The following is a 16255-nucleotide window of genomic DNA, read 5'->3' as shown; positions in this document are numbered from 1 at the left end:
CCTTCTCCGGACCAGGAAGCAACGTAGTCTTCCTGTCCGAGGAAGGGTCCTGATCCGAAACGTCACCCATTCCTTTTCTCCAGAGACGCTGCCTAACCCGCTGAGTTACTCCAGCATTTTGTGACTATCTTCAGTATAAACCAGCATCTGCAGTTCCTTCCTACACAGGAAGCAACCCAGCCCATTAATTGATGAAACTGGCAATATAGAACAGAAACAAAGTGCTGGAAACACCCAGAAAGTTCTGCAATCACGTTAAACGGTCCCTGCATTCAGACAACAGCAGGGATCCTGAGTTTCCAGTGTTTAAGAAGGAACCGCAGATGCTGGAAAACCGAAGGTAGGAAAAAATGCTGGAGAAACTCAGCGGGTGCAGCAGCATCTATGGAGCGAAGGAAATAGGTAACGTTTCGGGCCGAAACCCTTGGGTTTCGGCCAGAAACGTTGCCTATTTCCTTAAGGGTTTCGGGCCGAAACGTTGCCTATTTCCTTTGCTCCATAGATGCTGCTGCACCCGCTGAGTTTCTCCAGCATTTTTGTCTACCTGGGTTTTCAGTTGCCTGCCACTAGAATCCACCATTCTATTCTCACTCTGACCTGCTGTCTGTAGCTTCCTGCATTGTTATACGAAGGACCAATACTAGCTTAAGGAACTAAGACAATACTTCTTCTGTCTGGGCACGTTTCCGCCTTAAACTTTAGCTAAGTTATTTCGAGAGGGCTACAATACAAAAACAGGGATGTAATGTTGAGGCTTTATAAGGCTCTGTCAGACTGCATTTGGATTATTGTGAGCAGCTTTGGGCCCCCACAGCAAGCTCCCATAGCATCAATATAATACAGGGTCAGTCTAGTTTTTAGTATACTGATCGGGGGATGAATATTAACTAGACCATCACTGGGTTACAAATACCCAACTGATGGACTCTCATACATATGAACATGCTCCACAATATTAAATTCAGACGTCCGACATTGGTTCATTCCTACACTCAGCAGAAATAGTTTCCTCTCTCTCTACTTTTATTCATCGCTTTCTTGTATGTTTTCTATGCCATTCACTGCAACACTGTGGAGGTATGGTTACCATATAATTATTTTTGCATATTTTTAAATTTATGGACACAATCAACTTGGATGTCTGTAAAGAAACAACCAGCTTGTTTTCTGAAGACTGCCTGCACGAAAGCTTCACTGAGACCTTGCACACTTTCATGTTCTATTTAGAGATGAATGGCCAACCTTGCAGATTATTTTTGTAGTTGTGGCTTAAATGACCCCTAGTCATTGAGTCACACAACGTGGAAACAGGCCCTTCAGCCCAACTTACCCACGCCGATTAACATGTCTCATCTACACTAGTCCCAGCTGCCTGTGTTTGACCCATATCCCTCTAAGCCTGTCCTATGCACGCACCTGCCTAAATGCTTAAACATTGCCATAGTACCTGCTTCATCTACCTCCTCCAGCAGCTCATTCCATATACCCACCACCCTTTATGTAAAAAAAAGTTACCCCTCAGTTTCCTATTAAACTCCTCCCCCCCCCCCCCCCCCCCCCCCCCCTCCCCCCTCACCTTAAGCCTATGTTCTCTGGTTCTTGATTCCCCTACTCTGGACAAAAGACTGTGCGTTTAACTGATCTATTTCTTTCATGATTTTGTACACCTTAATTGGTACACGTGACAATAAAAGTCCTCTGAAACCTCTATAAGATCACCCCTCATCCTCCAGCACTCCAGAAATAATGTCCCAGCCTAAACCACTCCCTGCAGCTCAGGCCCTTGAGTCTTGGCAACATCCTCGTAAATATTCTATCTACCCTTTGCAACATCTTTCCTATAACATTGTAATCAGAACTGAACACAATCCTCATCAATGTCTTATATAACTGCAACCAACAAGCTAATCAACCAAGTTGATCTAATTGGGGGTGAGCAGACTTGCACTCTCGTCTGAATGACTTTTGCAGCCAGCAATGAAGCTCTGCAGTCCAAAGCAAAACATTCAATTCAATTTCAGGGTGTGTAGGTGCAATTGTAATACGTTATCAACTGGCTATCTTCAGTCCTGATAGCCTTAGAAGTAGAGAGGAGAAGGTGGAACAGATTAGAGGTTTGTGTGCAAGTACGGACTTGCTATTTTCAGTCTCGATAGACTTAGCCGCAAGTCAAGAGGACTCCAGCTCCAGTAGACCGGCCATTTTGAGGATGCAGTGTTTCTGGTATGTCAAAGTGCGGGCTTTGGTGAAGAAGGCATACAAAAACATGGCAAAGTGTTTTAGGATTGCTTCTCCTAAAGTGTACTAGATTTATGTTTATTGTCACGTGTACCGAGGTACAGTGAAAAACTTTTGTTGCATGCTCACCAATCAGCGGAAAGGCTATATATGATTACAATCGAGCTGTCCACAGTGTACAGCTGCTGTTGGAGTAGGGTTTTAAAAGAGTGGATCGATTGTAATGCTTGATTGCAGATCGACTTCTGGGACCAGCATGTAGAGAATGACCTGGCTTGGGTGCCATCTTAGACTTGTGTCCTTAAGTGGCCATTTAGGCAGTCATGGAGTGGTATGGACATCTTGTCAGAGAGGTAACATAGAAAATAGGTGCAGGAGGCCATTTGGCCCTTCGAGCCAGCACTGCCATTCATTGTGATCTTGGCTGATCGTCCCCAATCAATAACCCGTGCCTGCCTTCTCTCCATATCCCTTGATTCCACTAGCCCCTAGAGCTCTAGGTAGTTAGACACACTGAATATGCAGGAGGCAGAGAGGATTGTAGACGGGTAGTTTCAGCAGGGTGGTCACAACAGCAGCAGAAACAAGGAACTGCAGATGCTGGTTTACACCAAAGATGGAGGAAAAGTGCTTGAGTAACTCAGCAGGTCAGGCAGCATCTCTGGAGAAAAAGGCTGGGTGATATTTCAGGTTGGGATCCTTCTTCAGCCTGAAAGTAGGAGGTGGGGGAATTGAAGAGCTGGAGGCTGGAAAAGACCGAAGCCAATTAACCAGCAAATGCCTCTGGAGCTTGGGCATGAACCGGAGCAAACCCACCTGGTCACGTACAAAGTCCATACAGACAGCATCAATAGTCAGGCTCGAACCCGGGTCTATGGCGCTGTGAGGCAGCTAATTTACAGCTGTGCCACTACACGCAGTAGTTACATGACTAATCAGGGAGAATGTCGCAACTATACTGAAGAGCGGACATACTGGAGGGTTCACCCCCACTGAGACAATGTGGGTAGACTTCAAAAATAAGCAAGTTACAGTCACTCTGATGTTTATATCTATCTTTTAAAAAGCTAGATATAAAAATTGTTAACAGCCTAGGGGGGAAGAGAAAAGTACTCTGTGATAAGATCAACAATGGATCAGATTAAATGACAAAAGTCAATGTGAAAGACAGAAGTGTATATGATTGCTTATCCATCATTGCCTAGTCCGTTCTGAATCATTTCAATGCAAAAAGGGTGAGTTTTATGCAAGGCATTGGAAGATCAGCTGAACGAACCACTTTTATTTAACATGCTTCTGTACAAAACAATAGCAACAAGCACAAGACAAGTTGCTTTTCTTCCATGAAGCACAGCACATTTGACAAGTACCGTACTTCTTAAGACTTTCCTTTTCTCAACAACCCACATCACGGCAATCCCAAATTTTATTTTTAAGAGAAAAAAGAGACAAAGTGCTGAAGTAACTCAGCGGGTCAAGCAGCAGGTCAAGCAGCAGGTCAAGCAGCATCTCTGGCGAACACGGGTAGTTGACATTTTAGGTTGGGACCCTTCTTTAGACTGATTATAACATGGGGTGGGGGGGATAGGGTAAAGAATGCTGGAAGGACAAAGCCTGGTATCAGATGGTTGGACAAAAGCCAGAGATGAAAAGGCAGATGATGCGAGACAGAGGGCAGTGGAGGCCAAGTCACTGGATGGATTTAAGAGAGAGTTAGGTAGCGCTCTAGGGGCTAGTGGAGTCAAGGGATATGGGGAGAAGGCAGGCACGGGTTATTGATTGGGGATGATCAGCCATGATCACAATGAATGGTGGTGCTGGCTCGAAGGGCTGAATGGCATCCTCCTGCACCTATTTTCTATGTTTCTAAAAGGATTGAAGTTGCGAAATGTGAAGCAAGAGGAAGAAATATAGGTGGTGATGTTGCCCGACCCTCCGACTTACTCCAGCACTTTTTTTTTTTAATCAGCATCTGCAGTTCCTAGTTTCTTTATATTTTGAGAGTATATTTTGTACCTATCTAACAGGTCCAGTCAGGTACCAGACAAAGTGACCCTCCTATCATGAACCTTCAGATAGATACGCAATACAAATGGTCCAAAATGACATAAATCTTCAACTTTACCCTGCTCGGATCACATGTGACTCCTCCCTCGTACTCATGTGTTTTGACATTTTAGAGAAACTAGAAGCTGGTTTACACAAAAGGACGCAAAGTGCTGGGGTAACTCAGCAGGCCAGCTGCATCTCTGGAGAACATGAATAGGCGACAATTTCGGGTCAGGACCCTTCTTCAGAACCAAATACAATTAACTTCATGCAATCTTAAAGATTTACGATAAAATCAGCATGCAGCATTGACGCCTTTTACAGGCAATCACTATTTCATTGGCTGCGTTTGTTTGTGGAAGGCATGACTCTGCAAAATCAAAGGACTCCTTTGAAAACAAAAACCTAATATAAAACAGAAGCCAAATAACTGGAATTGCATAGAACTGAGCTTGCGACATTTCAACTAAGTTGACAAAAAAAGCACTCACTGGTTGCAGCCCGGCCACACACCACGCCACTGCTACTTCCTATGTGCTGCTAAAATTAAGTTCCCTTAATGACAAACCAGTTCCTACATTTGTAGGAAAGAACTGCAGATGCTGGTTTAAATCGAAAGTAGACAAAAAATGGAGTAACTCAGCGGGACAGGCAGCTTCTCTGAGAGAGAAGGAATGGGTGACGTTTCGGGTCGAGACCCTTCTTCAGTCTGAAGAAGCCCAGTTCCTACATTTGCTGTGCAACTCATTATAGAGTTCTGTCGAGTTTCTAATCCCCAGCCAGAATTACAAAGTGCCAAAGCTTTGAAACTAAAAGCACCTGGTGGACAAAAGTGCTGGAGAAACTCAGAGGGTGCAGCAGCATCTATGGAGCGAAGGAAATAGGCAACGTTACGGGACGAAACCCTTCAGGAAGGAAATAGGTAACGTTTCGTGCCGAAACCCTTCGGGTTTCGTCCCGAAACGTTGCCTATTTCCTTCGCTCCATAGATGCTGCTGCACCCGCTGAGTTTCTCCAGCACTTTTGACTTGTCTGCCTTCGATTTTCCAGCATCTGCAGTTCCTTCTTAAAAACTAAAAGCACCTAAATGATTTTGAAGATTTAGTTTGGGTTAAGGTTTATAATTATCACATAGTGAAGTAGCAAGCTTTGTTTTTTGCAAGCAGATCAAATACCAAACATGCAAGCCAGACAAACTCAAGTACATGAGATAGTGCAAAGAGGGAGGAGATACGCTGACTTGATTGCTAAGATTCAAGGACACCTGAATTCTGGATCAACACATTCCGGTTTCAAAACTTGGCTTGTGCATTGTAGTTTGACACAAACCTCTGGTAATGAAGTGCAGTCTTCCTCTATGCCCTTTCTAACCTACACACAGAAGTGAGGAAAGAGTACTGCTACCCTCCCCCACACCCTTCACTGATCTGAACCAGAAAGTCTACTTCCTGTTAGGCGAGTGCAGTCAGTTTGTGTTTGCCCCACCCATCTGCAGCGTTTAAACTTCACTGCACCAGGTTTCACTATTTAAACTAAACTGTGTCACATGTTTTTACACAATGTTTTTACAAAATGTTAAATGGTCAGCTCGACATAGATTACAAGACCTACACCAAACCCAAACCAATTAGGAGCAGACGAGGGCATTCGATCCAATTTGAGATTCCAGCTACCAAGACAGATGTATACAACAATTCGTTCTTCCCCCGCACAATTAAAGCATGGAATAATCTCCACCCTACCATAGTTACCCAACCAGATGCTACTAAATTTAAGGTAGCTCTTTCTTCCCAAAAACCCTTTCTGGCTTAAGTCCTCCCTCCACCACCTCCAGTTTAAATTCCATTTGGAATATTTTGGAGGACCAAGAAACCAAGAACCCACACAGTAATCTTTTGCTCAGGCTCATCGCCGAGCAAGCCAGAATATTCTGTGGAGGAAGACAAGCAAACCAACATGTTGCAGAAAACATTCCGTGGGTTCATAGGGTGGTGAATCTGTGGAATTCATTGCCACGGATATCCATCCAAGTCAATGGATATTTTTAAGACAGAGATAGATAGATTCTTGATTAGTACGACAATTTACAATTTTACCAAAGCCACTGAATCTACAAACCTGTGCCTTTCTGGAGTGTGGGAGGAAACTGTAGCACCCAGAGAAAACCCACACGGTCACAGGGAGAATGTACAAACTCTATACAGACAGCGCCCGCAGCCAGGATCAAACAAGAGCGCCTGGCGCTGTGAGACACCAAGTCTACCGATGCGCCATTGTGCCGCACTATGCTTCTGCCTTCTTCGCAATCCTTTGGGTTAATAACATTTGAGAATAAATTATGCACCAAGGTTTTGCACTGTAAACAATGCTGCAAGAGCTGTACACAGTTCCCACCAAGGACAATGAGGTTTACACAACTAGACTATTAATACAGTGCATTCTATTCAACCGAAGATGGCACAAAATGCTGGAGTAACTCAGCAGGACAGGCAGCATCTCTGGATAAAGGGAATATGCGACGCTTTGGGTCGAACCGTCGCCCATTCCATCTCTCCAGAGATGCTGCCTGTCCCGCTGAGTTACTCCAGCATTTTGTTTCTATCTTCGGTGTAAACCAGCATCTGCAGTTCCTTCCTATGCATTCTATCAAAATCTACTTCACGTAAACAGCACCAGAAATAAACATCAAACTTAAGGATAGAGGGGAAATCCTTTAGGACCCAGATGAGAAAAACATTTTTCACACAGAGAGTGGTGAATCTCTGGAAATCTCTGCCACAGAAGGTAGTTGAAGCCAGTTCATTGGCTATATTTAAGAGGGAGTTAGATGTGGCCCTTGTGGCTAAGGGGATCAGGGGGTATGGAGAGAAGGCAGGTACAGGATACTGAGTTGGATGATCAGCATTGATCATATTGAATGGCGGTGCAGGCTCGAAGGGCCGAATGGCCTACTCCTGCACCTATGTTCTACGTTTCTATGTTTCATGATGCAATTTTCTGATCCTAACAACATATTTACTCCAGTCGACAACTTGGGTTTCGGCCTGAAACGTTGCCTATTTCCTTCGCTCCATAGATGCTGCTGCACCCGCTGAGTTTCTCCAGCACTTTTGTCTACCTTCGATTTTCCAGCATCTGCAGTTCCTTCTTAAACATATTTACTCCAGTATTTTGTGTCTACCTTCAACATATTTACATGAAAGGCCAGACAAGGCCACCATGACCTGTATCATCAATGTGAACCATTTCCCATTCCACAGATACTATCTGTCCCAAATGACTCTAACATTGTTTTTTCCACAATGATTTGCCAAGATGTACCACAATTTCTGTACCAAGAACAAACTTTGTTTCATATCGTTCATTCCACAAACTCAGTGAAACAAAAATAATTCTGAAGCACCTCAGCACAAGAATGTACATTGTTTACAATCACTGAATTGATTTAAAGATGCCATTTGGAACCAGCCCCTTCGACCCACTTAGTCCATTACGACCTTCGATCACCCGTTCACACTAGTTCCATGTTATCCCATTTCCGCATCAGCTCCCTATACACCAGAGGGAACTTCCAGAGGCCAATACAAACCTACAAATCCACATGTCTTTGAGATGTGTGAGGAAACTGGAGCACCCGGAGAATGGATAGGTGACATTTGGATGTGGGCTATCCATGTTCTCTCGAGATGCACCCTGACCTCTTGAGTTACTCCAGAACTGTGTGTCATTTTTTTTGTAAACCACCATCTGCAATTCCTTGTGTTTATATCTTTCAAGATATCAGTTTGTCCTGAAACATATATTAGCCAAACTACTTTGGAGGTGTAGTCATGGGAACAGGCCACTTGGTCCATCAAGTCTACCCGACCATCAAGCAACTTTCTTTAACACTAATCAAACATTAATGTTTTACTCTTCCCACATTCATTTCAACTGAAGATTCTACTGCTCACCCATGCATGATGCCCATTTACCTCTCAATGCACACGACTTTGAGATGTGGAACGAAATGGAAGCACCTGGAGTAACTCGCAAGGAGAACATGCAAACTCCATGCAGAGAGCACTGGAGGTCAGGATTGAACCCAGGTCGCTGGAGCTGTGAGAGAGTGGCCCCACTAGCCGTGCCACTGGGCTGCCTTGACCTGTTTTAGCTCCAGGTTTTTATTAAACTTGCTGTTGAAGTGAGATTGATGAAAGTGGAAGTGATTCTTAAATAAATAGTAGCAACTAAATCGTTAACCAAAAGTGATTTCCCCCCAACTGTGAGAAGTGATATCATACTGGCTAAAGGGGAAATAGAACTTTAACATAATTCTGTGCCAGATCAAGCTGGCTTTTTAGTTTAGGAACTAGTAACTAAGGAAGTCTTACACTACCCAAGAAGACATGTAGTTGCCATGGATACCTGTGGTGGTGCTGGAGATGGGCAGGTAATCGGTTTTCATCCGGTAACTATTTATTTCAATTTGTCCACAGGAAATTCCACAGCAAAGTGATAGCAGAAGGAACCAGGATCACAATGCTGACACAAGGAACTGCAGATGCTGGAATTGTGAGCTAAACTGGAAGAAGTGCTGGATTAACTCAATAGGTCAGGCAGCATCTGTGGAGGGAATGGATACACGACGATGATTTCAGTCCAGGACCCTTCTCTAGTGTAAACACTAATGATGCTATGTCTCCATGAAGATTGGGAGACAAGTATAAGCCAGGCAGTCGACAGAACGCAACTCTTCAATGGTACCATGGAACCTTCTATATCTAATGGAGGACAGATTTCACTCAACATCACAAGTAAGCGTTGGCAGCAGCTCAGCACTCAGTGCTTCTTTGGCTTAGTTTCTGTATTCAATTACTTGAGGTCAATTTGAATCTACAAGCATTTAAGCCACTGAGTCATGCCATTAAACTGGGGCGGGAAGATTGCAACCTTCACGTGGTCCGTCCTATTTCGACGAATGCAATCAACCTGGCGTGCACAATCAAATAGAACAAGTTGTCCTACAACTTTAGGCTGTGCACGCCATACGCAAGAAGAAGAAGATGCCATTAAACTGTCCCATGTGATAGACTAAAGGGTCTGTCCCACTTGGCGATTTTTTCGGTGACTGCCGGCATCATTGACTGACGTATCAGGCCACCAAAAAATCCGCGGCGTGACGACGTATCGACGAGCGGTGTTTTTTCAAGTGTCACAACATTTTTTTCGTCACCGTTGGATTTTCAATTGTTCAAAATCTTTTGGCGAACCTGATATGATGCCGGCAGTCGCCAAAAAAAATGGCCAAGTGGGGCAGGCCCTTAACAATCTTACTCACTGCCCTGGTATCTACGATGACTGGTATCTCTCTGACGGTCAAGTACGCATGGGGTGAAGCACTGCCCTAGACAGAAGTTTGAAACTGTAAAACACAAGAGCAACCAGTGCATCAATGAAAACTCTGCATTGTTACCAAGGCACAGATTTTGCTCAGCGTTTGGGCCAGTTCCACACTAAGCACTAAGCTAATTTCTTAGTGTAAACGCAGATAACCTTCAGGTCTCCAACTACATTGCAGAGTTATTTTAAGTTTGGAGTTGGGTGGTAAGAACTAACCCAGTATGTGAAACGTAGACACAAGGAACTGTAGATAACGCTTTAAAAAAAAGATGTAAAGTGCTGGAGTAACTCAGCAGGTCAGGCAGCATCTGTGGAGCACATGGATAGGTGACGTTTCACAGAGTGCTGGAGTAACTCAGCGGGTCAGGCAGCATCTGTGGAGAACATGGATAGGTGACGTTTCACAGAGTGCTGGAGTAACTCAGCGGGTCAGGCAGCATCTGTGGAGAACATGGATAGGTGACGTTTCACCAAGAGCGTGTGTGTGTGTGTGTGTGTGCATGTGTGTGTCTTTGTCTTTTTGGTAAACAAGCATTTACAGTTCTTTGTACCTCCATTTGAAGAAAATAAATAGAATAAAATCTTTCTAACATGTTAAATTCACTAAATCATAGCTCAATCATTCTTGTCCATTTTGTAGGTAGACAAAAATGCTGGAGAAACTCAGCGGGTGCAGCAGCATCTATGAAGCGAAGGAAATAGGCGACGTTTCGGGCCGAAACCATTTTTTTGTGTTTGCCCAGATCTAACCAGATACACACTGCCTGGGTACATGCCACAGCATAAGTTTTGAGGACTCACCACACATCATTCTAGTGCTGTACTCCACATTTACACATTCTCCCAAACACTGGCAAAACAGCTGCTTGTACATGCTAGATGCCCATGCGCGCACGCACGCACACGCACACACACACACACACACACCAACAGACAGGCATACACATATCCCGAAGATACAGTACAGAGCATGCACATTTAATTCCATTGTTGTTGGGTTAGCAGCTGCTGAATAATCAGGATTTCTCTGTAAAATCTTCATCGTTTTCTGTTGGAGATTTCCAGTTTTCTGCCACCACCTTGGCTCATTTCTCAACAATTTGTAATATCTCTGAAGCAAAATATCACTCGCTGTGGAAACTCATTAACCAGAGAACAGCACACAATTGGCTCACTGAACCAAAGGTTTCACCATTTCACAACTAAACTATATTTCCATTAACTTTTCAGATTCTAACCCTCTCTTCTGTTAGTCCAAGGTGTAGATTGGACAAGTTAAACTTAATGATTGACCTGTAAAAACTTCTCTCATTTGTAGCTCCAGTCAGATGTAAAAGTGTGCTGTCTCACAATAGTAATGGGCGTGTAGATTGCCACGAACACACGCAAATATGACACAGGTAATGGCCTGGCTCTATGCAGTCAATTCACAAAACTCACGATCTAACCTTGCAGCAAAACTGCAGATTCCCAATTAGATTTTTAAATTGATATATAAGGAGTAGATTAGGCTATTCAGCCCATCAAATCTATTCCACCATTCAATCATGACCGATCTATCTCTCCCTCCTAACCCCATTCTCCTGCCTTCTTCCCATCACCTCTGACATCTGTACTAATCAAGAACTATCTATCACTGTCTTAAAAATATCCACTGACTTGACCTCCGCAGCCTTCTGTGGCAATGAATTCCACAGATTCACCACCCTCTGACTGAAGAAATTTCTCCTCATCTCCTTCCTAAAAGAACATCCTTTAATTCTAAGGCCTCTAGTCCTAGACTCTCCCACTAGTGGAAACATCCTCTCCACATCCACGCTATACAAGCCTTTCACTGTTCTGTGTACGAAGGAACTGCAGATGCTGGTTCAAACCGAAGACACAAAAAGCTGGAGTAACTCAACGGGACAGACAGCCATCTCTGGAGAGAAGGAATGGGTAACTTTTCGGGTCGAGACCCTTCTTCAGAAGACCCTTCTCCAGCTTCTTGTGTCCATCTTCCATTCACTATTCTGTATCTTTCAATGAGGATAATTATGCCAAGTTAACACAAAGCTGATTACAGTATTCAAGGCAACACATTGAAAGCTAGAATGAGGTAATGCACTTGCTAAAACATAAACTCAGTTTAAATCTGTTTTACTTTGAATTCTCTCAGATTTAATTTTAAAGAGCAGCAACGCAGGCCTTCAAGATGATTTGATCCATCACAATCTGAAACAAAGCAGTTCCCCTTTCTGAAATTGAGTTCAGGCTGGGAGTTTAAATAGCAACCACAGCTGAATGGATATGTTCCTGCTTCGGCTGAATAGTTTTGTGTCATTTCAAATACTGCCTAACTCAGGCAACAGCACCAACAACCAGACAATCCAATTATTATTAAAATGCTGTATGAAAGATAGATAGCCATCCTGAACCCGATAGAGGGCTTTCCGGCATTTGCAGCCCATTTATAGAGGGATATTTTGCAGGATTTTATCATGTCCGAGGATTTGAAGGTTGTGAGACAGGAAGAGAATGTTTCTGAGGGCCTGGATGGCGTATGGAAGCTTTACCGTGGGAGAGGCCCAGTGTGAGGGTCGGGGAGTGAGTTCCCAAGGGGCTGTGTGTGCACAGGCAGGTACTTGATCTTGGGTTGTCAGCTGGGGGGCTGAAAGAGGAGGAAGATTGGCCGGTATGTAAAGGATCAGAGAGACCCGATTGGTAGAAAGCATAGGAAATGAAGAGAGGGGGGTGACAGGGAAGAGGACATTGAGGGGGAATGTGGGGGGAGACACTGGGGAGGGGAGTGTGGGTGTGGGGTTGGGACAGGGAGACGATAGACAACAGGTGCAGGAGTAGGCCATTCGGCCCTTCGAGCCAGCACCGCCATTCAATGTGATCATGGCTGATCATCCACAATCAGTACCCCGTGCCTGCCTTCTCCCCATATCTCCTGAGGGGGAGTATGCTGTTGGGGGGGGGGGGGTTGAGGGCATGGCATTGATCCTGGAGAAAAGAAAGGCCTGCGATGTAGGAGTTTGGTGCCCAGGGGGAGAGAGGGTGGGACATGCAGCATGGAGGGGATGGTGTGGGGCTGGAGGGGTGTGGAAGGGGGTTGAGGAGGGGGGGGGGAGGGGGTGTTGGGTGGAGAGAGGGAGTTGTGGGTGGGCTGCGTAACTTGGAGGGAAGGAGATGGGGAGGGTGGAAGAGAGTGGGGGGGGGGAGTGTGTGGGGGGGGAGTGTGTGAGGGGGGGGAGAGTGTAACCAGGAGGGGGGGGGGCTGTGGTGGGGCCCGGGGCTAGGAGAAGGCCGACGGGCCGCGCCCCTCCCTCTCCTCCCTTCACTCACCTCCCGCCCGTCGCCGCCATCGCCATCCACAAGTCCCGCCTCCCCTCCCCTAGCAACGCCCACTTCCGCCCCTCCCCTTCCCCTCCCACCCCTAGCAACGCCCACTTCCGCCCGTCCCGCCACCCCATTGGCCGGCCCGCCCGCCCGTCCACCCACCCTCCCCCACTTCCGCCCGCCGCCGGGTGACGTCACGGCTGCCCCGGACTCTACCATCGGCGGCAGAGGCGGGGGGGGGGAGGGGTCCGGCAAAAACCATCAACTCTCAACCCCGGGGAATTTTCCACAGCCAGGGAAACCCTATCCAGTGTATTGAGTGTAACGTGTGAGATGGTGTTTGGGGATGGGCGAAGCGGGAGGTGGGGAAGCTGTCTCGATGTGAGTGGGGGAGTTCCCCCCCCCCGTGGTGTGAGTGGTGCGGTCGGGGATTCCCCTCTGTGTCCCCGCGCAGCGCCCCCTCCTGGTTCAGTTTAGTTCAGTTCAGTTTATTGTCACGTGTACCGAGGTACAGTGAAAGGCAAAGATAGACCACTCGACGAAACGTGTCACCTTCGGCCCCATTCCCGTAACCGGCTTCCGTCTTCGCCCCAAAGATCCCGTCACAGCGGAGCAAAGATACTAGTGCGGAGACGGAAGCCGGTTACGGAAACATCCCTCGTAAAAATAAAAGTTCTTTGGCAAAAATCGTCTCCTCATTTTCAGAATTTTAATTTATTAACACAAACTGTTCCCCCGCAACGTTGGTTACACTGCGAGTAATTGATTACCATATAACCATATAACAATTACAGCACGGAAACAGGCCATCTCGGCCCTACAAGTTCAAGTTCAAGTTCAAGTGAGTTTATTGTCATGTGTCCCTGTGTAGGACAATGAAATTCTTGCTTTGCTTAAGCACACAGAAAATAGTAGGCATTTACTACAAAACAGATAAATGTGTCCATATACCGTGATATAAATATATACACACATGAATAAATAAACTGATAGTGCAAATAACAGAAAGTGGTTGCTAATAATCAGAGTTTTGTCCGAGCCAGGTTTAATAGCCTGATGGCTGAGGGGAAGTAGCTATTCCTGAACCTGGTTGTTGCAGTGTTCAGGCTCCTGTACCTACCTGAAGGTAGCAGGGAGATGAGTGTGTGGCCAGGATGGTGTGGGTCTTTGATGATACTGCCAGCCTTTTTGAGGCAGCGACTGCGATAGATCCCCTCGATGGAAGGAAGGTCAGAGCCGATGATGGACTGGGCAGTGTTTACTACTTTTTGTAGTCTTTTCCTCTCCAGGGCGCTCAAATTGCCGAACCAAGCCACGATGCAACCGGTCAGCATGCTCTCGACTGTGCACCTGTAGAAGTTAGAGAGAGTCTTCCTTGACAATCCGACTCTCCGTAATCTTCTCAGGAAGTAGAGGCGCTGATGAGCTTTTTTGATAATTGCGTTAGTGTTCTCGGACAGAGATGTGCACGTCCAGGAATTTGAAGTTCTTGACCCTTTCAACCATCGACCCGTTGATATAAATGGGGCTGTGGGTCCCCCTCCTACTCCTTCCAAAGTCCACAATCAGTTCCTTGGTTTTGCTGGTGTTGAGGGCCAGGTTAGCCGGGAAGTGGTGTTGGGTAAATTAAATGGATTAAAGGCCGATAAATCCCCAGGGCCAGATAGGCTGCATCCCAGAGTACTTAAGGAAGTAGCTCCAGAAATAGTGGATGCATTAGTAATAATCTTTCAAAACTCTTTAGATTCTGGAGTAGTTCCTGAGGATTGGCGGGTAGCAAACGTAACCCCACTTTTTAAGAAGGGAGGGAGAGAGAAAACGGGGAATTACAGACCAGTTAGTCTAACATCGGTAGTGGGGAAACTGCTAGAGTCAGTTATTAAAGATGGGATAGCAGCACATTTGGAAAGTGGTGAAATCATTGGACAAAGTCAGCATGGATTTACAAAAGGTAAATCATGTCTGACGAATCTTATAGAATTTTTCGAGGATGTAACTAGTAGCGTGGATAGGGGAGAACCAGTGGATGTGGTGTATCTGGACTTCCAGAAGGCTTTCGACAAGGTCCCACATAAGAGATTAGTTTACAAACTTAAAGCACACGGCATTGGGGGTTCAGTATTGATGTGGATAGAGAACTGGCTGGCAAACAGGAAGCAAAGAGTAGGAGTAAACGGGTCCTTTTCACAATGGCAGGCAGTGACTAGTGGGGTACCGCAAGGCTCAGTGCTGGGACCCCAGCTATTTACAATATATATTAATGATCTGGATGAGGGAATTGAAGGCAATATCTCCAAGTTTGCGGATGACACTAAGCTGGGGGGCAGTGTTAGCTGTGAGGAGGATGCTAGGAGACTGCAAGGTGACTTGGATAGGCTGGGTGAGTGGGCAAATGTTTGGCAGATGCAGTATAATGTGGATAAATGTGAGGTTCTCCATTTTGGTGGCAAAAACAGGAAAGCAGACTATTATCTAAATGGTGGCCGACTAGGAAAAGGGGAGATGCAGCCAGACCTGGGTGTCATGGTACACCAGTCATTGAAAGTGGGCATGCAGGTGCAGCAGGCAGTGAAGAAAGCGAATGGTATGTTAGCTTTCATAGCAAAAGGATTTGAGTACAGGAGCAGGGAGGTTCTACTGCAGTTGTACAGGGTCTTGGTGAGACCACACCTGGAGTATTGCGTACAGTTTTGGTCTCCAAATCTGAGGAAGGACATTATTGCCATAGAGGGAGTGCAGAGAAGGTTCACCAGACTGATTCCTGGGATGTCAGGACTGTCTTATGAAGAAAGACTGGATAGACTTGGTTTATACTCTCTAGAATTTAGGAGATTGAGAGGGGATCTTATAGAAACTTACAAAATTCTTAAGGGGTTGGACAGGCTAGATGCAGGAAGATTGCTCCCGATGTTGGGGAAGTCCAGGACAAGGGGTCACAGCTTAAGGATAAGGGGGAAATCCTTTAAAACCGAGATGAGAAGAACTTTTTTCACACAGAGAGTGGTGAATCTCTGGAACTCCCTGCCACAGAGGGTAGTCGAGGCCAGTTCATTGGCTATATTTAAGAGGGAGTTAGATGTGGCCCTTGTGGCTAAGGGGTTCAGAGGGTATGGAGAGAAGGCAGGTACGGGATACTGAGTTGGATGATCAGCCATGATCATATTGAATGGCGGTGCAGGCTCGAAGGGCCGAATGGCCTACTCCTGCACCTAATTTCTATGTTTCTATGTTTCTATGACCCGTTGATATAAATGGGGCTGTG

At 45.7% G+C, this 16255-nt stretch overlaps 1 protein-coding gene across 2 annotated transcripts in view; it reads right to left on the bottom strand.

Annotated features, from left to right (window-relative positions):
- The window catches only part of wasf2 (WASP family member 2), a 31213-nt gene extending 18152 nt beyond the window's left edge, over positions 1 to 13061 (bottom strand). Inside the window, exons 1-2 of one of the 2 annotated variants that reach the window (XM_033044865.1) lie at positions 13000 to 13046; positions 10963 to 11117 (exon numbers count right to left, since the gene is read on the bottom strand). The gene's annotated coding sequence lies outside the window, so the exon portion shown is untranslated. Of the gene's footprint in view, positions 1 to 10962; positions 11118 to 12999 lie in introns of both variants that reach the window. The other variant, XM_033044864.1, reaches the window with a different exon arrangement.
- Between the last annotated feature and the right edge of the window lie 3194 nt (positions 13062 to 16255).

This window comes from Amblyraja radiata, chromosome 27 (assembly GCF_010909765.2).
Source record: "Amblyraja radiata isolate CabotCenter1 chromosome 27, sAmbRad1.1.pri, whole genome shotgun sequence".
Lineage (NCBI taxonomy): Eukaryota > Metazoa > Chordata > Chondrichthyes > Rajiformes > Rajidae > Amblyraja > Amblyraja radiata.
Note: the sequence above shows the minus strand (reverse complement) of the source record. Positions and strands in the feature narration are given on the sequence as shown.